The following is a 24,994-nucleotide window of genomic DNA, read 5'->3' as shown; positions in this document are numbered from 1 at the left end:
AAGTTGTCATGGGAGAAGAGAGAGAGTTCTTCTGTGGCTTATAAACCACTTAAAGGTTCGGCTCACTAGATCTGGAGGGTGTAATTTCTAGCTTCGGTAGACAGATCTGAGCTAGCATGCTAAAAATAGAAGGATAGCCATGATGGTGGAAGCCAGATGGGGTTATATTCAGAATGGCTATCCTATCCTGCTGGTCATGCCACTATGGCTATACTTCGGTTTTTAGAGTGCTAGATCCATGAGCAGTAATGTGAGTATGTCTAGTCAAGCTGAGGCTTCCAGCTTCAGCATAGACATACTCTAAGAAAGAGAAAACAGTGAGTAGGATTGAAAGGCTCATATTCAACGTTGACAAAGGCAAACAGTAGGGTGTCTCAGGGTTCTGTACTCAGACTGTTAGCATTTAATATAGCAATCAATTATCTAGAAAAGGGAATAAGCAATGAAGTGGCAAGTAGTGGTCACATAATTATTTAGTGAAGACTGTTGAAGCTCAGAGGGACCTAATAAAACTAGTTGAATGGGCAACTGGATGAAACTGGCGGATAAATGCAAAGTAATGCATGTTAGAAGGAAGAATTTGAACCCCTGTGGGTTCTGAAATTACTGTAACTGCTCAGGAAAAAGACCTGGGAATTGTTATGGCGAATTCTCTTAAAATATTTGCTTTTTTGACCACCACTACACACTGAGCAAACAAAGTTAGACTGCATAAGACAGGGAATAGAAATAATACTGAAAATGTATTGCCTTTCAAGCATCTGGTACTGGTGACTAAAGCAGAAAGTATATTGGACTTCCAAGACCACTAAACTGATCCGCTGTGGTAATTCCTGCAGTCCCGTATATGCATGCAACCCTTCTGCCTGTCTGAGTTGACAGCAACAAGGGCTGGGTTCAGTATCTATGGGTTCCGTTTCAATAACGCAATGCAAAACCAGCACAAGCCCCCACCCAGTGGCCTGAGACAATTACATACCACCCCCTGGGCACCTCTAAGAGGCAATACTTCCCCTCTTGCAAGCACAGCGTCTGAGCGTAGCAAAATCCTTTTAATAAAGGAGGGAAACAATGTGGCATTATGTTGGGGAAACACCACAAACAGGATTCATAACACAAACCATGAGCAAAAGACCCACCCCCAAGTAAGTTTTTGACAGTGCCCTTATCCCCTCAGGATCTTAAGTCCGGCAACCCAAAAGATCACTCGAAGTCCCACAAGTCCAACACCCCAAAGGTCTCTTGAGTCCAGTAACCCAAAAATCTCTGTCCCTGGTCAGTGCAGCTCCAGAGTTCAAAAGTTTATCTACAGAGTTTTACCTCCCAGCCCGGGGGGTGGGGGTGCACAGCAGTGTTAAGGGGCACCTTACGTGGTCCAAGGCCGACTGCCCCGCCTGTCGATGGGGTTCTGCTGCAGCCTTCACCACGAGCTACTCCATTCCACCAGCCGCTTTGCTCCACCAGCCATCCCGTGAGCTGCTCCAGCCATTCCATAAACTGCTCCGCTCCACCAGCTGTCCCGCGAGCCACTCCAGTCATCCTGCAAACTGCTCCACTCCGCCAGCTGCTCAGCAACATAGTTTCAGGCCCCCCCACAGCACTCAGTGATTTCAGGTCTTAGTGATTTCAGCTTGTAGTAGGGGAGCCTCAGTGCTGGTGCACCATTGGCCCAACATTAATTCAGCTCAGCAGCCTGTAACTAGACTCCTAATGGACTTAAAACTAGCTCTGATACTCCACAGTAGAGAGAGGAGGAGCAATTGGCATTTCATGCCCTCAAAAGGGGCCCATGCTATCAGGTACAAATACCTGTCCCCAGCCTCTCCCAATTCACTAGGTTTTGGAACCCATGTCCCTTGTCTAGCAAGTCCGACTTAGTTGATGATGAGTCCCTCTGGCATAAAACAGTTTCATTGTCCTTGATTCACATAATCAGGGTAACAACACTTTATTCTTCCTGCCCCAATAACAGAAAAACTGGGGATCCCACAGCAGCCAATGTGACCATTTGGGCTGCTGTGGGTTCATGCTAGGCAGGGTGGGTGAGCCTATGCAAACAAGATCAGCCTCTGAAGTTCTTTTCCACAACTTGCCACAATTCACCACCAGATGTCAGGGTAGAGCTCATCCTGACTCTGCTTACATGTATGTGGGGTTTTTGTTTTAAGTAACCACTATTTTTTAATTAGAGACCAAAGTGGCTAATAGAGGAAAGGCAAGCGGGGAGTTTGCTGGGGAACCGTCTGAGAGGAGCGACGGTGAGTGCTGCATTAAGGGGGTCTGTGTTGTAAGCTGGTGGAGTGAATAGCTGAGTGTTTGTCTGCTGTGACCATTTGTTTGACTGGAGCTAGTTGCAGGGACTACTTGACTGTGTGTTTGTTTCAAAAATATGAATTGGGATGCTTTGTTTCAGGTGGGCCTTAGTGGCTGATTGGAGGGAGGGCTTTGAGCTGGGCCACCTGTTTTGAGCCAACAGCCTATTAAAAAGCAGCCAGTTGCGAACCAAGTAAGCGGCAAACAAAGAACAAACAAAAGAGGGAGTTTGCATGGGGGGAACTCCCACAGAGCATTTGGGGTCTTTTTTTGCCCTTCAGGCTTATGTGAGCCTTAAATACAACATCTGAAGAGGCTCTTAGAAAGAAGACATTATGGATAGTGAGCAATTAGCTTTTGTGACCTGCACGGGATGTGCCATGCTCGTCTTTATCTCAGAGGACAGTAGCGACTTTGCCTGTACAAAGTGAAAGCTGGTCTCCATATTGGAAGAGAAGGTTAATGGACTAGAAACTCAAGTACTAACCCTGCATTGCATCAGAGAAAATTACGATTTTCTGGATAGAAGTCGGCATTTGGTACCGCAGGCACAGCATGCTGAAGAATCCGAGAGGGCAGTGCAGAATGGGGAAGAAAATTGGCAGTATGTGACCTCCAGAAGAAGCAAGAAGAGAACCTATGTACCCCTAATGCTGCTAGAGGTAAGAAACCATTTTCAGGCTCTCTGCACAGGTACTATGGCAGAGATGGTTTGGAAGGGATCAGAGGGAGAACACATTGACCGGAAGGCATGGAATGCATTTTCCTAGGGATGGGGGTTCCACAACCACCATTCCCAAGAGGAGGAGATGGGTGGTGGTGGTCAGGGGACTCTCTCCTAAGAGTCATCCATCTGCTGTCCAGACCGGGAAACAAAAAGTGTGCTGCTTGCCTGGAGCTAGAATTCAGGATGTGACGGACTGTCTGCTGAGATTGAGCAAGCCCTTGGGCCGCTTCCCCTTTCTACTTCTCCATGTGAGCCCCAACGATACTGCCAAGAATGACCTTGAGCAGGTCGCTGCAGAATATGTGGCTCTGGGAAGAAGGATAAAGGAGTTTGAGGTGCAAGTCTTGTTCTTCCTGTTGAAGGAAAAGGCCCCAGAAGGGAGCATCGAATTGTGGAGGTAAATGCGTGGTTACACAAGTGGTGTCGGAGAGAGGGCTTGAAATTCTTTGGGATGTTGTTCCGGGAAGAAGGATTGCTAGGAAGAGATGGGATCCACCTAACGAAGAGAGGGAAGAGCATCTTTGCAGGCAGGCTTGTTAACCTAGTGAGGAGGGCTTTAAACTAGGTTCACTGGGGGATGGAGACCTAAGCCCGAGGTAAGTGGGGAAGTGGGATACCATGAGGAAACACAAGGAGGAGGATGGAACAGGGAGGCCTCCTGATTCATACTGAGAAAGTAGGACAATCAGCTAGTTACCTTAGCTGCCTATACACGAACACAAGGAGCCTGGGAAATAGGAAGAATTGGAGGTCCTGGCACAGTCAAGGAACTATGATGTGGTTGGAATAACAGATTTGGTGGGGTAACTTATATGACTGGGGCAGTATCATGGATGGGTATAAACTGTTCAGGATGGACAGGAGGGGGAGAAAAAGTGGAGGAGTTGGATTATATATGTAAGTGAGCAGTATGATTGCTCAGAGCTCCAGTATGAAACTTGAGAAAAGCCTGTTGATTCTTTTTGGGTTGAGATTAGAGGCGAGAGCAACAAGGGTGACGTCATGGTGAGCACCTGCTGAAAACCACCAGACCAGGAAGATGACATAGGCGAGGCTTTCTTTGGACAACTAACAGAAATTTCCAGATCACAGGACCTGGTTCTCATGGAGACTTCAGTCACCCTGACATCTGCTCAGAGAGCAATACAGCATTGCACAGACAATCCAGGAAGTTTTTGGAGAGTGTTGGGGACAACTTCCTGGTACAAGTGCTGGAGGAGCCAGTTGGGGCTGGGCTCCTCTTGACCTGCTGCGCACGAACAGGGAGGAATTGGTAGAGGAAGTAGAAGTGGATGGCAACCTGGGCAGCAGTGGCCATGAGATGGTCAAGTTCAGAATCCTGACACAAGGAAGAAAGGAGAGCAGCAGAATACGGACCCTGGACTTCAGAAAAGCAGATTTGTCTCCCTCAGGGATCTGATGGGCAGGATCCTCTGGGAGGCTAATATGAAGGGGAAAGGAGCCCAGGAGAGCTGGCTATATTTTAAAGAAGCCTTACTGAGGGCACAGGAACAAACCATTCCACAGTGCAGAAAGAATAGCAAATATGGTAGGTGGCCAGCTTGGTGTAATGGTGAAATCTTCAGTGAGCTTAAGCACAAAAAAGAAGCTTAGAAGAAGTGGAAACTTGGACAGATGACTAGGGAGAAGTATAAAAATATTGCTTGAGCATACAGGGGTGTAATCAGGAAGGCCAAAGCACAATTGGAGTTGCAGCTAGCAAGGGATGTGAAGTTAATAAAGAGGATTTCTACAGGTATGTTAGCAACAAAAAGGTGGTCAGGGAAAGTGTGGGACCCTTACTGAATGGGGGAAGCAACCTAGTGACAGATGATGTGGGAAAAACTGAAGTACTCAATGCTTTTTTTGCCTTGGTCTTAACGGACAGCCTCACCTCAGCCTCTGAAAAAAAATCATGGAGCAGGTCTTCAAGGAATCCATTTTGAAGCACTTGGAGGAGAGGAAGGTAATCAGGAACAGTCAACATGGATTCACCAAGGGCAAGTCATACTTGACCAACCTGATTGCCTTCTATGATGAGATAACTGGCTCTGTGGATATGAGGAAAGCCATGGACATGATATGTCTTGACTTTAGCAAAAGCTTTTGTTACAGTCTCCAACAGTATTCTTGACAGCAAGTTAAAAAAGTATGGATTGGATGAATGGACTATAAGGGGGATAGAAAGCTGGCTAGATTGTCTGGCTCAGCAGGTTAGTGATCAACAGCTCGATGTGTAGTTGGCAGCCGATATCAAGCAGAGTGCCCCAAGGGTCAGTCCCGGGGCCGGTTTTATTCATCCCACTATCCAGATCATTAATGAAGATATTGGATTGCACCCTCAGCAAATTCGCAGATGACACTAAGCGCAGGGGAGAGGTAGCTACACTGGAGGGTAGGGATAGGGTCCAGAGCGATCTAGACAAATTGGAGGATTGGACCAAAAGAAATCTGTTGAGGTTCAACAAGGACAAGTGCAGAGTCCTGCACTTAGAACAGAAGAATCCCATGCATCGCTATAGGCTGGGGACGGACTGGCTAAGCAACACTTCTGCAGAAAAGGACCTAGGGATTACAGTGGATGAGAAGCTGGATATGAGTCTACACTGTGCCCTTGTTGCCAGGAAGGCTAACAGCATTTTGGGCTGTATTAGTAGGAGCATTGCCAGCAGATCAAGGGGAAGTGATTATTCCCCAGTATTTGGCACCGGTGAGGCCATATCTGGAGTATTGTGTCCTGCTAAGTCTGCAGCAGCACAGCAATTAACATTAACATTCCTATAGCTGTTCTGAGATGGTTGCTGTACAAAGTGATAAAACAATTTATTTCCAGCACGGGTGGGGACGGGTAGATTTTATTTTAATAAGATGGTAGAGAAGGAAATATGTCCAAGTTTCTATGAGAATATGGGTGGGACATTGGGCAACTTAAAAATAGTTTATCTTCTAAAATATATTCAGTCCATACTGATTGCTATTGTTTAAAATATTATTACTTAGGCATTGCGGAAAGCAAGATTTTTGGACCAAGAGAGGGTGACTTTGTTTACAGGATACAGAAGTAAGAGCTGCCCTCTGTGAGCTAAGAACTTTGATAAACTATAGAATAAAAATACAATCACTGTTGAGATGCTTCTTGCCAGTAGGGTTTTGGCATTTTTATTCCTTATCTATCAATTCTTACTGGCTTAATCCTCCATACCACATTTCTGGAAGCAATAGCAATACAGACGTTTGAGAGAGAAAACAGGAAAAATGTACGCAAAGTCTTCCTTTTTGTTCGCTGTGCAACCTCTCCTGTTGTGTACCTGACGTGTGCTTGAAAATGTTTGGTTTAATTGGCAGTATTGCTTTGAGTATTAGGATCTGAAGTAATTTTTCATGGAAAATTCTTTGCAGGTGAATGGGAAGTATAAGAGTAGAGTAATTGGATAGTGACACTTTGTCATATAGAAGGGGTCTTAACCTTTTGTATCCCAGACTCATGACAGGCATCTGGGACCCATGAAATAAAGTTGTTTGTTCCCAGCTCTCTTACATGTCACCCTTATTACAGGGTGTCAGAAGAAAACTAAATCTTTGCAAAAATTAGAGCGAATGAATCACTTAATCTAGAAGGAGACCTGAAAGAGAACCGGAAGCAGTGAGTACAGCACTCCTAAGCTTTCCTGGAATCAAGTGGTATTGCAAAGAGATCTGAGGAAGTGAATTCTCCATGCTGCTGCATGTGGCAGGCCCAGAAGCATGGGAGATAGGCAGTTGAAGCCAATGGAAGCATGAAGGGCCTGCAAGATGCTAGACAGTTTTTCAAACATTTCGAGAATATTGTGATTCACACAAGAATGGCATTTAGGAAGGGTGGTTTTTTTTTTTTTTTTTTAAAGAAGAAATGAACTGCCAGATTAGACAATTGAGCATTGTTATAGACTTATATAAGGTAGATAAATCCTATGAATTTGAAACAGTTAACTGTTGGACTAATTATAGACTGGATTATTTGTAGTAAATATAATTATGGACTTAACTTTGTAAAGAACAGGTGGATTTTGAAAACTGCTTCCCAAATGAAAGTTTTAAGAAGTGAAAGAACTGAAGTGCCTTTAATTTAAAAATTCTTACTGAGACACCTAGATGGAAGATAAGGGTAAGCAAATGGGAGAGACCAGATTTGTTTGCAATATATAAGGAGTTGCTTGCAATATAGTAGTGTCCAACACTGTCTCATGCACGTATTAAAATTAACCATTTTGCAAAGAAATAGAAAAGGAAATACGTTCATGACTGTGCAACCAGAAAACTAGGAGGAGATACTGATGCAGAAACAGAGCTTTTTGTTGGAGGTTTGCGTATATTTCATAATATCCAGTGGAACAGGTGATTGCTTCTGGAATGGAATGGAATGCAATGCAATCACAGTGAGAGGATATGTAACTATCAATGACTGTCATGCTAAAATTGAAAACTAAGCATTTTTAATAGAAGGGAAACGCAGTGAATTCATGTAAAGACATTCCAATGTAGCTTTCCCACAAGGACAGATGCCACTCACTAAAGGTGGAACAGGAAATACCTTGTGTTTTGGTTGATGAGCAGTCTGCAAATGCAGATGGGTGTAAAATTTCAAATGAGTGCAAAAAGTTTCTACAGAATATTATGCAAAAAATATTTTAAGAAATTTGTTGAGGCATTTAATGGACAAGGACATTTTGAGGCTATAATACATTACACTGATATAGTTCCCGTGTATGACCAGAAATGTGTATCTTATAATGTCCTTTTAGCAGTGAGCAGTAAAGTAAACGCGAAATTACACCAGATGGTTAAATTAGATGCTGTTACACAAATACAGACATCACCTGTCAGTTTTCAGAATGGAGAAAGATCAATAGTGGTGTCACCCAGGAGTCTGTTCTGGGACCAGACCTATTCAACATATTCATAAATGATCTGGAAAAAGGGGTAAACAGTGAGGTGGCAAAATTTTGCAGATGATGCAGAACTACTAAAGATAGTTAAGACGCAGCAGATGCAAAGAGCTACAAAAGGATCTCTCAAAACTGGGTGACTGGGCAACAAAATGGCAGATGAAATTTCATGTAATGCACATTGGAAAGCATAATCCAAACTATACATATAAAATGATGGGGTCTAAATTAGCTGTTACCACTCAAGAAAGAGATCTTGGAGTCACTGTGGATAGTTCTCTGAAAACATCCACTCAATGTGCAGCAGCAGTCAAAAGCAAACAGAATGCTGGGAATAATTAAGGAAAGGATAGATAATAGGACAGAAAATATCATGTTGCCTCTATATAAATCCATGGTCCACTTACATCTTGAATACTGTGTGCAGATGTGGTCACCCTATCTCAAAGATGTATTGGATTGGAAAAGGTTCAGGAAAGGGCATGATTAGGGTATGGAACGGCTTCCGTATGAGGAGAGATTAATAAGATGGGGACTTTTCAGCTTGGAAAAGAGATGGCTAAGGGGAGATACGATTGAGGTCCATAAAATCATGACTGGTGTAGAGAAAATAGATAAGGAAGTGTTGTTTACTACTCATAACACAAGAACTAGGGATCACCAAATGAAATTAATAGGCAGCAGGCTTAAACAAACAAAATATTTCTTCACACAATGCACAGTCAACCTGTGGAACTCCTTGCCAGAAGATGTTGTGAAGGCCAAGACCATAACAGGGTTCAAAAAAGAACTAGATAAATTCATGGAGGATAGGTCCATCAATGGCTATTAGCCAGGATGGACAGGAATGGTGTCCCAAGCTTCTGTTTGCCAGAAGCTGGGAATGAGCAAGAGAGGATGGATCACTTGATAATTACCTATTCTGTTCATTCCCCCTGGGACACCTGGCACTCGCCACTGTCAGAAGGCAGGATATTGGGCTAAATGGACCTTTGGTCTGACCCAGTAGGGTCATTCTTATGTTCTTATGCCTAAGTAAACAGTGTGGGCATTGTAATAAAACCAGACTAGTTAAGGATTCAAATAGATCTAGAAATTTTAAATTCAAATGTGAGTGTTACCCCCGTGAAAAGACAAGAGGAGGTCTTGGCTAGACTGGAAAATGTAAAAATATTTTCAGCTTTCAATGCAAGCCAAAGGTTTTATCAGGTCTGACTCCGTACAGAAAGTGCAAAACTCTGCACTGTATACTACCCTATTGGGATAGATAGAAATTTAAGGGTATATCAGGATTGCTTTGTCACCAGAATTATTCTAAAGCATCATCTCTTGGGTCTCTGATCTGCATGGTATAGAAGTCCTTATTGGGCTGCTGATTTGGGATGGAAATGATCAACATTGCAATGAAAGCAGACCAAAGGAAAGAACTTTAAATTGAACAGGAACTAATCCTCCAATGGACTCTGTGAGATTGGTTATGTTGCAGGTTAAATTACATCAGGGATAATGGACTTTTCCAGGTAATGCAGAAGGGGGAGAGTTTAGGAGAAGATGGGAAGTTCAGATTTTGCCTTACTTTAACTTAAAGAGGTGGTGGGAAATCTTTGAGGAAATACGGAGTGACAGGAAGTATTTAAAACACTTGTAGATTTCAGTGCAGCTCTGGCAGAGCATTGATCAGTAGTCGGCTTTTCATGTCACAGGGGCATTGGGCTGTGAGCACTCTACACTTCTAGATGCTTGTGCTGACTGAGTGAGGGAGAGTGTTTTCCTCCTTGTCCTGTGTACACAATGCCTTGCTGCTGTGGGGCAGGAAGCAAGCAGCCTTCAACCAAGTATTCCTTTTGCAGCAGAGCTTGTTGGCACATGCTGCTTCTTTGTGAAGCCTGGTTAATTAAGCTTTGTTCCTTGTTAAAGGAAAAAGGAAAGTTATTAGTTATTTGCCTTTTAGCCAAAACAGCTTCTATCCTGGTTTTAATATTATTCAAATTATTTTAACTTGCAAATATAAATTAAATAGTACTCTTCAGTAGCTGGCTTTATTGGTGCTTAGAAATTATCTTCCAGTTTTCTTGCTGTTATCTTGGTTACCACAAGTTCTCCTGGATAATGATTGCTCCTTGCTCCATTTTTGTTTTTCCCTCCTCAGTCATTTCCTGGGAAATGAAATATTAACTCACAATTCAAGTAAGTAAATAGGCAGTAAAACCAGTTGCTTGGTGCTCTTAATTTTAAGACGAACGATCCAATATGTGAAGTACATGCTGTAAGTAGTTTTCATTGTTGTAGGTGATTATTAAGGGCTCAGTGCTCCCCAGTTGCATGGGTGATGAGTGAAGCAGTTCTTTGGGAGATTTGCCCCTGCAGCCAGAAATGCATGGAAGTGCCTGCATCCTCATTCTGTGTGTTGAGGGCTCCATGAGTTCAGATTTCCAGGGCTGGAGGCCCACATTATCTGCAGCAGGCTCCACTTGGGACCTGTTGACTTTCCAGGCAGATGTTAAAGCTGCTTGCAACTTGAGAAAAAGGGATTTTGTATACCAGGGAGTCAATGGTGTCATGGCTCCTCAGACAGAGTTAAACGGGAATGTACTGTAACACTTATCTGACTGGCCTGGGGAACATCAAAAAGTTTCAGATAACCAGGTGTTTGAATAAACACGCGTGCTATTTTGAGCTGCAGTTGCATGAATACAGAAATATGAGGAATGAAGGAAGTACTGCTGATGTTTGCTAAGTACTTGGTAGATTATTAAAGAGTTTTAAAAAAAACTTCTTGTAACACTAAGATTGTATTAAAACCTCTGTGTACATAATTTAATTTTGAATTATTTATCTTTTTGAAAACAATTGTCACTTGTGAGCATTTTTTTTGCACAGCCATGACTGACGCAAAAGAGCTGCTATACAAATACAAAGCCACTGATTAGTGCTAACAGGTGCTAAGAGGCTAACTGAGCAGTTATTAGTAGGTGATTAAAAAGGGGCTACCTTACATGTTGGATATACTGGATTTGGATAACTAGGATTTTCTGATCAGGGAAATTCGGATTTCTGGAATTATACGAAATGTCTGTTGGTATACTGCTAAGAGGAAGCATGCAACACCAGAAAGGAGCTTGCACATCACCAGTTTTCCATGGGGTCTGAGGGCTGTGCCTGCTTCTGTAGCCCTTCAAATCTTTCTCCACTGAGCATCAGAAACTCTACAAAGTGAACCCAGTTGATTTTCCTTGGTTCTCTGTCCCACGCATGCAGGTTTGATCATTGGAGGGTGAAATAAGGCTCCCAACCTGCAAAATAATCTGACGATGCTTATGACATTGCAATTCAGCTCAATCATAAATAATGTATTTACACTCATTTGGTCAGAGTCTGAGAATTTAAAAATAAAAATCAGACCACTAATTGGAATCTGTGGTTAATAATGAGTGGTGTTGTATTTATAAATGTAGGCTTTGTCCTGAGGGGCTTCTGAAAAGGAATCCCTTCCTGTATAGCTTTATCAGACCTCTGTAGTTGGAGAGGGGAGTGAGGACACAGAGTAATTGGCGGCATAGGTTTCATCTGATTTGTACTGAGGACGACAAGAATCAGGTGAGGTTTTGAGGACCCTCTGTCATTGCTAGCAGAAATTGCTCTCCTAACCTCCCCAAAGAGAACCTTTTTAAAAGGAAAAAACAAACACAAAACTGCTCTTTCTGAGAAGCACAGGCTTTATGCCAGATGGTGCTCGGCCTTCTGTCAATACACAGAGCACTTGTGTTCTTGAAATGCTGTTTATCTTACTCCTTCTCTCACCCAAAATAGCAGGTATAAAAACAGTTGATTGAGATTCCTCCCCAGCATGAGTTGCAAATACTTGTGTAATATATGCAGCTAAAATGTTCTCTCTGTCTCCTTCTGTAAGAATGTCACCATTCATTAGTTAGCAGTTGGAAGATATAACTGAAGCCTTGTTGTTGCACTTCTCAGTTGGAACATTGCTCTGGTGAGGCAGGACTATTTTATTATCTGAATTTCCCTCAGTCTCTCTGAACTCTTATTGTTCCTCTTTAAGTGATGTTCCCTTCTAGAATCTTCATTGCTAGAGGATCAGATCCAAGGGGAACCAGTTTGATTTTCCTAGGTGTTGGTCTCTGTCTGAGGGGTCACACACAACTATTTCAAATTTGATGACAATATATATCTCCAGATCAGTGGCACCACTATGGGCACCCACATGGCCCCACAATATGTCAATATTTTTATGGCCACCTGGAACAATGCTTCCTCAGCTCTCATCCACTCACGCCCTTCTCTGCCTACGCTACATTGATGACATCTTCATCATCTGGACCCATGGGAAGGAGACTCTGGAAAAATTCCACCACGATTTCAACAGCTTCCACCCCACCATCAACCTCAGCCTGGACCAATCTACACGGGAGGTCCACTTCCTAGACACCACGGTGCAAATAAGTGATGGTCACATTACCACCACCCTATACCGAAAACCTACCGACCGCTATGCCTACCTTCATGCCTCCAGCTTCCATCCCAGGCACATCACACGATCCATTCTCTACAGCCAAGCACTGAGGTACAACCGCATCTGCTCTAACCCCTCACACAGAGACCAACACCTACAAAAGCTCCACCAAGCATTCTCAAAACTACAATACCCGCACGAGGAAATAAGGAAACAGTTCAGCAGAGCCAGACGTGTACCCAGAAGCCTCCTACTGCAAGACAAACCCAAGAAAGAAACCAACACAACTCCACTGGCCATCACATACAGTCCCCAGCTAAAACCCTGCCAACGCATCATCAGGGATCTACAACTCATCCTGGACAATGATCCCACATTTTCACAGGCCTTGGGTGGCAGGCCAGTCCTCGCCCACAGACAACCTGCCAACCTAAAACATTCTCACCAGTAACTGCACACCGCACCATAGTAACTCCAGCTCAGGAACCAATCCATGCAACAAACCTAGATGCCAACTCTGCCCACATATCTACACCAGCGACACCATCACAGGACCTAACCAGATCAGCCACACCATCACTGGTTCATTCACCTGCACGTCCACCAATGTAATATACGCCATCATATGCCAGCAATGCTCCTCTGCTATGTACATCGGCCAGACTGGACATTCTCTATGGAAAAAGGATAAATGGACACAAATCAGATATTAGGAATGGCAATATACCTGTAGGAGAACACTTCAACCTCCCTGGCCACCCTATAGCAGACCTTAAGGTGGCCATCCTGCAGCAAAAAATCTTCAGGGCCAGACTTCAAAGAGAAGCTGCTGAGCTTCAGTTCATCTGCAAATTTGACACCATCAGCTCAGGATTAAACAAAGACTGTGAATGGCTTGCCAACTACAGAACCAGTTTCTCCTCCCTTGGTTTTCATACCTCAACTGCTAGAATAGGGTCTCATCCTCCCTGACTGAACTAACCTCATTATCTCTAGCTTGCTTGCATATATATACCTGCCGCTGGAAATTTCCACTACATGCATCTGACGAAGTGGGTATTCACCCACAAAAGCATATGCTGCAAAACATGTGTTAGTCTATAAGGTGCCACAGGATTCTTTGCTCCTTTTACAGATCCAGATTAACACAGCTACTCCTCTGATCCTGTGAGAATGGTTGTCTGTTTTTCTTAGGAACCTAGTGTAACCTCCACTTTTGTTTTCTGTCCCAATGTGAGATTGTTCATGATAGGGTAACTCTGCTTTGGGGCTTTTGCACAACTTTGGGAAACTGGGCCTAAGGGTCCTCAGTGTGCTCTGTGTTGCATGTAAGTGTGTATTCACCTCAGACCAGATCCACTCAAACAAACCACCAGGAGCAAAGTTTTCTTCTGTAAGGAAACCTAGAACAAGATTCCAGTCCAGCAGCCTCCTCTCTGCTTGCCTGCCATGTGCTCCTAACTTCAGTCAGTGCTGAAACTTCCTGCTGAGCGAGCGGAGGGTTCTTCCTGGCAGGAAACTGGAAGCTCTCGCAACATGCCGCAGGTGGTAGTTCATAAGTTGTAGTTCTCACTGCTGCTGTTGGAGCCTGAAGCACACTAGACCTTGGGCTACCCCAGGAAGGGAAACAAAGGGCATATGGGATGGGGGGTGGAGGGAATGATATGCTCACTTCTCTGTGTCTCAAAAATTTCTTGGTGTCATCAAGCCTCTCATGCCCTAATACTTCCTTTGTTATGGTTGAAAATACCAGATTGTTATTATATTGACTAAGGACCAGGCTGTTATAAGGTACAGCAGGTGTGTGAGACCAGTTTGCAGGATTGACGGTGGTGTCTGCACACATCCCTATGCTGAGTGACACGTAGGCCTTTTCTGCGTTGAGGTTTTGTGAAAATCTGTTGTGGCAGTAGTGCTAGGGCAACTCATTGGCCCATTGTGATAATTGCAAAGAACAGGGTGTTCAGCAGGCTCCATGACTTTCAGTTTTCAAGCACTTCCAATATGCAGCTTCCTATGCCCACATTTTAATACCCTTATTCATTCTGAATGTTGGTAGTCCCCCTGAAATCAACAGTATTGTTCCTGGACTCTTGAGTTCTGTTCATTGAGAGTTAAGATATTGAAATCTGGCCTTTAGTGAGCACTGTTTCTTCATATTAGAAAAAGCTTCTTCCCTTTCTGTGAAATTTCTCCCTCTGTTTCTAACCAATGCTACTTTTACCTGTGTATTTCTTAGGTTTTAAAAAAGAGGTGGAACTGGGATTAGGTTTGTTTGGGGGGGAGCAGGGAGCAATTGATGTCTAATTCTTCATATATTTTCTAATATTTGTATGTGCACCTAGAGCAAATGGAGACACATCTAAAATATCTGAATAAAATGTGCAATAGTTTTCCTTGCTTTAAAGAGTAGACGCTTCACAATTTTTCAGGGTGTCTTGGTTTTGGGCATGCTAAACTTGCCTGGTATGTCTACTTATTTCTGAGTGATTCTTACAAATGAGAGAGTTTTAATAAAGGATATTTGTCAAGCATTGAGACTGTTGGTCTTTACTTTTCATTAGGTTTTTGCAGGTTATAAAATTCTGGCAGTCATTGTACCAGATAATTGTGATGGTGTAGAAGCAGAGACCATGTTAGTCTTGGGTTGTGATATCTCTCTGAGAGCAAGAATTTAAATTGTTCATAGTCACGATGTACCAAACTCTCTAGTTCAAATGTGCTACTGGTATAAGCCTGCACAGCGCCTATTAATTCAGTTACATTGCAACCATTTGCTCTAGGGCTGAATTTGGTCCTTTGAAGGCAGAGTATCTCTCTTCCAGCGTTATGTGATTATATTCTTTGTTGCAGGAATTGAATGTTTGCATGACCCTGAGAGTGGCCCACAAAGGGAATAGCTGGAACCAGCAGCACTGGCCTTCTGGCCTGAGGATTTCATTTGATTCGGGTTGTAATATGTTAGCTTCTAACTTTGCTATCATTTGGAAGTTGAGGAAAGGAGTAAAATAATCTCACCTGCCTTCATGTGAAATAATAATAAAAAAATCCATCATGACAATGAATTTTTTCCACATCATTCAGTGATTCATTCCTTGATAATTATTGTTGCAGAATAACATTGCCACTGGAACTACTGCCCAATTAGTCTAAAAATCCCCAGGGGCTAAGATAGCTGACACTTAGTAAAGGGAGTAGATTTAAAATATAGATTTGGTTTATTGTATTTCTTCTGGAAATTTTAAGATACAGAATTGAGGGAGCATGTTCATTTTGCATGTTAGATAAGATTTTACTTTGAAATCACAAACCGTTTTTAACATCTTAATGCAAATTAAGATGGTCATGCTTGCTGATCATCTTAAGAGGGCAAACAGTCATCACTGGTGACTCCACAGATGAAGGGAAAAGGAATTCAGCAAAGGACATAAGGACAACAGGAGGGTAAGTTGTCTCCCCAGAGTGAAAATATGGAATGTAACCACAGTATTGGATGAGATTATGAAGTCATCTGGCAGATCTCCACTGGTGGTGATATACCTTGGAACCAATGACTTGGTATCATGTGGAACTGCAGAGATTATACAAGACTTCAGGATCCTTGGAAGGGAGCTGAAGAAATAATATTCTTGGAGATTTTTCCAGTCCCATGAGTGAGAGAAGGCAGAAAGTACTGGAGGTGGACTATTAGCTGCATGCATGTGAAGCTGAGGCTTTTATTTTGTAGAACATTGGGCCACCTAATAGCAGGGATAGGGCTGTAAGAATGGGATGGACTGCTGTGATACTGGCAGGCCAGAAGCTAGCTCTTGCCCAGGCTGACTGCATTAGCTAAGAACTTACAAACTTATGTCTGGAGACAGGACCCGTTCACCTGTATGTTAATTTGCTCAAAATAGGTATTAGCCTTATAAGAATGCATTTAGTGTTTAGCCTGTATGAAATGCTTGTAAATTGCTGCATGTATTAATCTCACTTGAAAAGTCTGTATTCCATGCTATGACAAAATATACATGTTTTGCTGTATACGAGGGCTGTTGACTAATCACAGTTAACTCACGCAATTAACTAAAAGTGCAATTAACTGCAATTAATTTTTTTGAATCACACTGTTAAACAATAGAATACTAATTGAAATTTATTAAATATTTGTCTATTTTTCTACATTTTCAAATATATTGATTTGTTACAACACAGAATACAAAGTGTACAGTGCTCCCTTCATATGTTTTTTATTACAAATATTTACAGTGTAAAAATGATTTTTAAAAAAGGTGTTTTTCAGTTCACCTTATACAAGTACGGTAGTGCAGTCTTTTTATCATGAAAGTGCAACTTACAATGTAGAGTTTTGTCGGTTTGTTACATAACTGCACTCAAAATAAAACTGCGTAAAACGTTAGCACCTACAAGCCCACACAATCCTACTTCTTGTTCAGCCAATAGCTCACGCAAACAAGTTTGTTTACATTTGCAGGAGCTAATGCTGCCCACTTACTTACAATGTCACATGAAAGTGAGAACAGGCGTTGCAAGGTATTTATGTGCCATATATGCCAGGGGTCTCAAACATGCAGCCCACAGAGTTATTTCCTGTGGCCCACCATAGCTCCCCTAACCCCTCACCCTCCTGCCTCCGTGCCCCCTCCAGAGCACGCCGCATCCACGCTCCTCCACCTACCTCCTAGCGCTTCCGGCCACCAAACAGCTGTTTGGCGGCACTTAGGACTTTCCAGGAGGGAGAGGGAAAGGAGTGGGAACACTGCATTTTCAGGGGAGGAGGTGGAGAAGAGGTGGGGCTTGGGCGGGGATTTGGGGAAGGGGTTAGAATAGGGGCAGGGAGGGGGCGGAGTTGGGATAAGGACTTTGGGGAAGGGGTGGGGCCTCATGGAAGGGGTGGAGTGGAGGCAGGGATGGGGGGTGGGGCTTTTGCACTTTTGTATGAAAAGGTGTCAGTGATGCGGCCTTCAGGCCAATGTACCAGTCCTCCTGTGGCCCTTGTGGTGACTTGAGTTTGAGATCCCTGATGTATGCTAAACATTCGTATGTCCCTTCATGCTTCGATCACCATTCTAGAGGACATGCATCCATGCTGATGATGCTCATTTTTAAAAAAAATGCGTAAATTAAATTTGTGACTGAACTCCTTAGGGGGAGAATTGCATGTCTCTGCTCTGTTTTACCCACATTCTGCTATATATTTCATGTTATAGCAGTCTCAGATGATGCCCCAGCATATGTTGTTCATTTTAAGAACACTTTCACTGCAGATTTGCCAAAACACAAAGAAGGTACCAATGTGAGATTTCTAAAGGTAAGTACAGCACTCTTCCCAAGGTTTAAGAACCTGAAGTGCCTTCCAAAATCTGAGAGAGAGGAGGTGTGGAACATGCTTTCAGAAGAGTTAAAAGAGCAACAGTCCGATTTTGAAACTACAGTATTTGAACCACCAAAAAAGAAAATCAGCCTTCTGCTAGTGACATCTGACTCAGGTAACGAAAATGAACATGCATCGGCCCTCACTGCTTTGGATTGTTGTTGAGCAGAACCTGTCATTGGCATGGAGACGTGTCCTCTGGAATGGTGATTGAAGCATGAAGGGACATATGAATCTTTAGTGCATCTGGCACATAAATATCTTGTGATGCCAGCTACAACAGTGCCATGGGAACGCCTGTTCTTTCTTTCAGGTGACATTGTAAACAAGAAGCGGGCAGCATTATCTCCTGCAAATGTAAACAAACTTGTTTGAGCGATTGGCTGAATGAGAAGTAGGACTAAATGAACTTGTAGGCTCTACAGTTTTACACTGTTTTGTTTCTGAGTGCAGTTATTTTTTGTACATAATTCTACATTTGTAAGTTCAACTTTCATGATAGAGATTGCGCTGCAGTGCTTGTATTAGGTGAATTGAACAATACTATTTCTCTTGTTTGTTATAGTGCAAATATTTGTAATAAATTAGTATAAAGTGAGCACTGTACACTTTGTATTCTGTATTGTAATTGAAATCAATATATTTGAAAATGTAGGAAATATCCAAAATTATTTAAATAAACGGTATTCTATTATTTAACAGTGCAATTAATTGCGATTTAATTTTTTAATCACTTGACAGCCCTACTTTATACCTTTTGAAAATGTTTGCTCTGAACTTGTGAACCCAGGCATAGGACTAATCTCCCCCTCCCCCCCCCCTTCCCACCCATCCGAAATGACTATCAAAATCAGATGGGCCATCAAGGAGCATCCCAATACAAAGGATTGGTTAATGGCCCTATCACACCTTGGAAATGCTATGTGCATGGAAACTGGTTCTGTGGATTTGGAAGCTGAATGAAAGACAGTGGCCATGGCTACACTGGCACTTTACAGCGCTGCAACTTTCGTGCTCAGGGGGGGTGAAAAAACACCCCCCTGAGCGCTGCAAGATACAGCGCTGTAAAGCCTCAGTGTAATCAGTGCCGCAGCGCTGGGAGCACGGCTCCCAGCGCTGCAATCTACGCCTGTAAGGGATGTGGTTTACGTGCAGCGCTGGGAGAGCTCTCTCCCAGCGCTGGCGCTCCGACTACACTTACACTTCAAAGCGCTGCCGCGGCAGCGCTCCGAAATGTCAAGTGTAGCCATACCCACAGTGTTACACCTACATCTCACCGGGAGGGGGAAATCTTAGTTGGGAGACTAGCTAGCTGCAGTACCCAATAGGGCATTTAACAATGCAAAGGGAGGGTTATGAGGCAAATGTGTGTCAAATTCAAACTCAGTAAGTTGCAAATAAATTGAACTGATGCTTGTATACCAATGCTAGGTGTATAGGTGACAAGCAAGAGAAATTAGAAAGCCTCATTGATGAGAAGAAATTTGATATAATTGGCGTTACTGAGACCTGCTGGAATGAGTCACGTGACTGGAATGTCTAAATCACTGGCTATAACTTGTTTAAGAATGTGGGGGTGGCGTGGCAGTATTCTACATTAAACACACCATTACCTGTTTTAAGGCTATTGGAAAGAGTAAAAAACTTAGGATTTTTTAAAAATCCATATAAAACCATGTGCTAACAAAGATCAGGAGGGGAGTGGGGATCTCTTATAGATGACAAAATCAAGCTCTAAAACAGAATGAGTTATTCCTTAAGCACCCGTTAGCTGTTTGGGGGAGACAAGCTGGAGGTCGCATTCAGTCATTAGACAAACATAATTCTATAATTTCTAGAAATTATAGATCATTATTTTATAACAAAGGTATTACTTCCCTCAGTAAGTACCTCTATGTTGGACCTCTTATGACACATAAAAATGAATTAATAACTGGTCTGGAGGCTGGTCATTGCCTAATGGCCAGTGATCATGATCTGATTACATTAAATATGGGCAAAGAGAGGACAGTACCGATCAGTAATTATGTTTACATAATGCTTCAAAAGCACTAATTTCTCAAATCTGACTGAAATTAGGAGGAAAAAGGCTAATTTTATTGAGCTTATCAAAAAATATTGGGAGGTAACTTGATTACAGTGTATAAGTACCTACACAAGGAGAACATATTGAGTACGAAAGGGCTTTTTAATCTAACAGACAAGGGCATAATGAGAACCAATGACTAAAAGTTATAGCCAGACAAATTAAAATAAGGCACACATTTTAAATGGTGAGGGTGACCATTGGAAAGGACAACCAAGGGATTTGATGGATTCTCCACCTCTTGTTGTCTTCAGATAAGACTGGATGCCTTTCTGGAAGATACGTTTAAGTCAAATACTAGTAATGCATCAGTTATACCCAAATATCAGAGGGGTAGCCGTGTTAGTCTGGATCTGTAAAAGTGACAGAGTTCTGTGACGCCTTATAGACTAACAGACGTATGAGAGCATGATCTTTTGTGGGTATTCTCATGCTCCCATACGTTTGTTAGTCTATAAGGTGCCACTGAACTCTTTGCCAGTTATACTCAAGTTATTGGGCTCAGTCCGGGGGTTACTGGGTGAAATGTAATGGCCTGTGATATACAAGAGGTCAGACTAGATTATGGTAAATAATCAAGAGGTTAAGTCACTGATACAGAGTGATCTGAATTGTGTGATAAGCTGGGTTCAAGCAAACAATGTGTTTTAATACAGCAGAACCTCAGAGTTCTGAACACCTCGGGAATAGAGGTTGTTCATAACTCTGAAATGTTCATAGCTGTGAACAAAACATAATGGTGGTTCTTTCAAAAGTTTACAACTCAACATTGACTTAATACAGATTTGAAACTTTACTATGTAGAAGAAAAATGCTGCTTTCCTTTTTATTTGGTAGTTTACGTTTAACACAGCACTGCGCTATTTTTGCTTTTTTGGGTGGGTGGGTTGGTTGGCTTGTTTCTGCTGCTGCCTGGGTGCATGCTTCCAGTTCCAAATGACGTGTGTGGTTCACGGGTCAGTTTTGTAACACTGGTGCTCATAGCTCTGAGGTTTTACTGTACAGCTACATGTATAAACCTAAGAACAAAGAATGTTGGCCATATATACAGGATGGGGGACTCTATCCTGAGAAGTGGTGTCTCTGAAAAAGATTTGTGGGTTGTGGTGGATAATCAATTGAACGTGACCTCCCAGTGCAATGCTGCATCCAAAAGGACTATCCTTGGATGCATAAACAGGGGAATCTCAAGTGAGAATAAAGCGGTTAGTTTACCTTTCTTTGGCACTGGTGCAACTGCTGATGGAATACTATGTTCAGTTCTGGTGTCCATAATTCAAGAAGTATGGTGATAAATGAGAGGGTTCAGAGAAGAGTCACAAGATGATTCAAGGGTTAAAAAACATGCCGTAGGCTGATAGACTAAAGGAGACTATTTACCGTAGTTTAACAAAGAGAAGATTAAGGGGTGACTTGATCACCATCTCTAAGTACCTACATGGGGAACAACTACTCGATAAGTCTCTTCAGTTTAGCAGAGAAAGGTATAATAAAACGATCCAATGACTGGAAGTTGAAGCTAGACACATTCAGAATAAGGAGTGTATTTTTAACAGTGAGGATAATTAACCATTGAAACAGTTTAACAAGAGTCGTGGTGGATTCTCCATCTCTGGCAATTCTTAAATCACGACTGGATTTTTTTTTTAAAGATATTCTCTATTTCAAAAGGAACTATTTGGGGAAAATTCTATGGTCTGTGTTATACAGAAGGTCAGGCTAGATGGTCACAATGGTCCCTTCTGGTCTTAAACAGCCTGAATCTCTGAATTTCCTAAACAGATATCAGTATCAATAAACACAGTAATTGGTACATTTTAACTGTCCAGGAAAGAATCCCCTCCCAGCCAGAGATTGACTTTGCAGTTGAAGTGTTAGTTTATAGCAACATGGCTATAAATTTAACAATGTAGCTGGCCTTAATAAGCTTTTCTACAGTTCTGAATACAGATTGCAACACATACGGATAGAAGTGTAGTGTACCAGCCTTATTAGTAGCCATGGAGACACTCTGTACTTTCACCTTTTTAGAAAGATTATCCAAAATAGGTTTATAATTAAGCAAGAAACCAAATCGGGTACTGCATCCCCAACTTCAATATGTGTACCATCCAGAATAGTTGTGATAAGAAAATTCTTGCACCTGGTGACAGTGATTTTTAAAAGCCTGAGTTGTCATCCCCTATCACACTAGCATTGGATAATAGTCCTCAAGAAATCATTGCTTAGATATGTGATGGCAATTATACTTCTAGCTCTGTCACTGATGTGCAAAGTGGTAGATTTAATACTTCAAAAGAGCAGCAATCTACAGTTTGAAACTGCCAAGGTTGAGATTTAAATTTAAAGATTGTGGTAGAAAAGATCTTTTTAGCAGTTATGATGAAAAGCATCCACCTGAAAGGACTTCTAAAATATTTCTGTCAGTTTATAGCTTTGAGAAACCTTTTTAATTAGAGAGCATTTGTATTTATTTGGGCACACATTTACCTTTGTGCATCTTTGACAGCTAGAACAATACTGATAGTGTTATGTGTGTTTTTCCCTTCTCTGCTTAATGAATGGAAAGCTTTTACATAAGATACTGTATTATTACATCTCTCTCCTTTTTACATTTTCCCAAGCAATCATAATATAAGCTAATCTTCAATATCTACCTAAATATTTGTCAGATGAGTGAATTAGAAATGTTTTGATCCTCATTTTAGTTTGTTATATACATTGTTTGATAACAGCTAAAATTAAGGGCTTTTTATTTTCATGTGTGAAAGTTAGACTGGATTTAGGGTAGATGGCCCTGGGATAGGACACTGGACTGACATTTGGGAGATCTGAATTTCTGAGAGAGCTGGAATGAGTCACTGAGAGTATGTCTACACTGGAGCAGGATGGTGTAACTTCCAACTCAAGCAGACATACCATGTTACCTCTGATTGTGCTGGGATGCTAAAAATAAAAGTGTAGCCAGTGCTGTGGGAGGGACTAACCACCCTGAGTATGATCCCATCCGAGTCCCTACGTACGTGCTCGTGTGGCCAGCCCCTCCTGCTGCCACAGCTGTACTGCTATTTTTAGCACACTAGTTTGATCAGAGCTAGCATGGGTATATCTACTTCAGTGGACAATTTCACTTTCCAGCTCCAGTGCAGACATACTCTTAATCTACTCTCTGCTTTAGTTCCCTCTCAGCCTGGGAAGAGATACTAATACCTCTCTACTTCAGAGGAATCTTATTAAGATAAATTTAATGAGTGTGAGGCGCTCAGATATTATTATGAGGCGGATCATAAAAGAATATAAATGGGTCGGTTGGATTGCATGAGCCCTCCTTACTTGGGCTGGGAATGCTGCAAAAGTAGCAAGGCTTATCCCTGCCATGTAGGAAACACATTTTTTTTCTTCACTTCTACTCATGACTTGTACTCAGATTTTCACTGACAGGCTCTAGAGAGTCACTTGTACAGCCCTTCTCAACTCATGGGAGCATCACCATAGCAGAGGGCTCTTTAAGGAGGCCAGTGCTTGTAGGAAGTGCAGGAATGGCAGGAGCCCAGAAAAGCCTTCCCCATTTCTTCCCTCAATGTCAATCCCAAATAATTATATGTCGACAAAAATGTATACCTTCTGGTAAGATACACCCCCACCCCCACCTGACATATGGTGGGAAAGAGGTGAAGAGTATAGGATATTTGGGAAATTTTACTGTTGAAAGCAAACACCCGATAGCCTGTCTCCAGTCAATGTTTAGTACGTGCTTCCTCACAGAGATCTGCCAATAAAGTTTAAATGTGACCTGCTACTTAACTGTGATTTTCCAGTCTTTAGCCTAGAGAATAGTGCTTGACCATGAGACTCCTTCCTCATGTTATCTTATCTCTAATGCTTAGATACCGAGGTGCTAGGCACCTTAGAAATAACCTAGATGGATAGAAAGAGCCAAGAGAAGTGCCCTCACTTATTCTAAAATGCCATTATTACAATAATGTGGTAATTCTCTGTATAGGATCTGTATCTACAGTGTTTCTTAAAAAAAAAAAAAACAAAAAACATATATACCAAATATACCCCCAAAATACCCATAAACCTCCACAAGGTTGCCACTTTTGCAGCTGACCCCACTTGAGCCAACAGCAAGGTTTAAACCTATGCCCTCTTAAACTGAAAGCATATCTCTGCCACTTAGATCTAAGAGAGATGGGAGAGAGAATCGAGTTGTGTACTGAGCAGTACTGAGGGAGGAACTCCAGAAGCAGCCAGTCCTGAGAGAATTTTATTATTGTTTTGCTAATTTCAAACAGCGGGAAGGGGGTGAGTTTTTACTTCATATCCTGTGTGGGCTGCGTTTGTAGAGCTGTTTGGGAACGTACCTGCCCTGACTACCCTTGCTAGCTTTGATCGACATAGCGCACTAAATATAGCAGTGCAGCTGGGGATATACAGGTGGCTAGCTCATGCCACTGCCTGAGTACATACCTAAAGCACTGGGCAATATTATAATCTCCAGCTGCAGTGTAGATATAACCATGAGACCAACTGGAGAGAGGATGAGATATTGTGGGTTCCACTGCAAACATGTGAATGACATACTGCCTAGCAACAGTGCTTTTTTCCTTTTCTCTCTCTAGCTAATGTTCAATGAAAGGAAACCAGAAAAACCACTTTATTTGCATGCATATAGTGCTGGTACTGGAGGGCTATTGCATGACAAAAGACCCTTAACAGTCTGGTAATGGCTTTTCGCTTAACATGCAAGCCACAAACTGCCAGAGAGAGCAGAGAAAAAAAAAAAATTTCCTTTGGTTCCCTTTTAAAACCAAACTGTTTCTCTCTGCTAAAAAGCCCCTAGCAGAGAAAAGAAAAATAAAATATTTCCACTGGCTTCTGGATTCTGTCTATCCCGTAACCGCTGCTACACCATATCATAACCTTAGTCCCAGATTTGGACCTTAGCGTCCAAAATATGGGGGTTAGCATGAAAACCTCCAAGCTTAGTTACCAGCTTGGACCTGGTACTTGCTGCCACCACCCAAAAAATTAGAGTGTTTTGGGGCACTCTGGTCCCCCTGAAAAACCTTCCCTGGGGACCCCAAGACCC

General features: G+C 42.3%; 1 protein-coding gene across 1 annotated transcript in view; it reads left to right on the top strand.

The window, feature by feature from the left end:
- Positions 1-24,994, top strand: part of PPM1H (protein phosphatase, Mg2+/Mn2+ dependent 1H) — a 215,571-nt gene that overhangs the window by 19,775 nt on the left and 170,802 nt on the right. The window lies entirely within an intron of this gene.

The sequence above is a fragment of the Gopherus flavomarginatus genome, chromosome 1 (genome assembly GCF_025201925.1).
Source record: "Gopherus flavomarginatus isolate rGopFla2 chromosome 1, rGopFla2.mat.asm, whole genome shotgun sequence".
NCBI classification, from domain to species: domain Eukaryota; kingdom Metazoa; phylum Chordata; order Testudines; family Testudinidae; genus Gopherus; species Gopherus flavomarginatus.
This window is presented reverse-complemented; position numbering and strand designations above follow the sequence as displayed.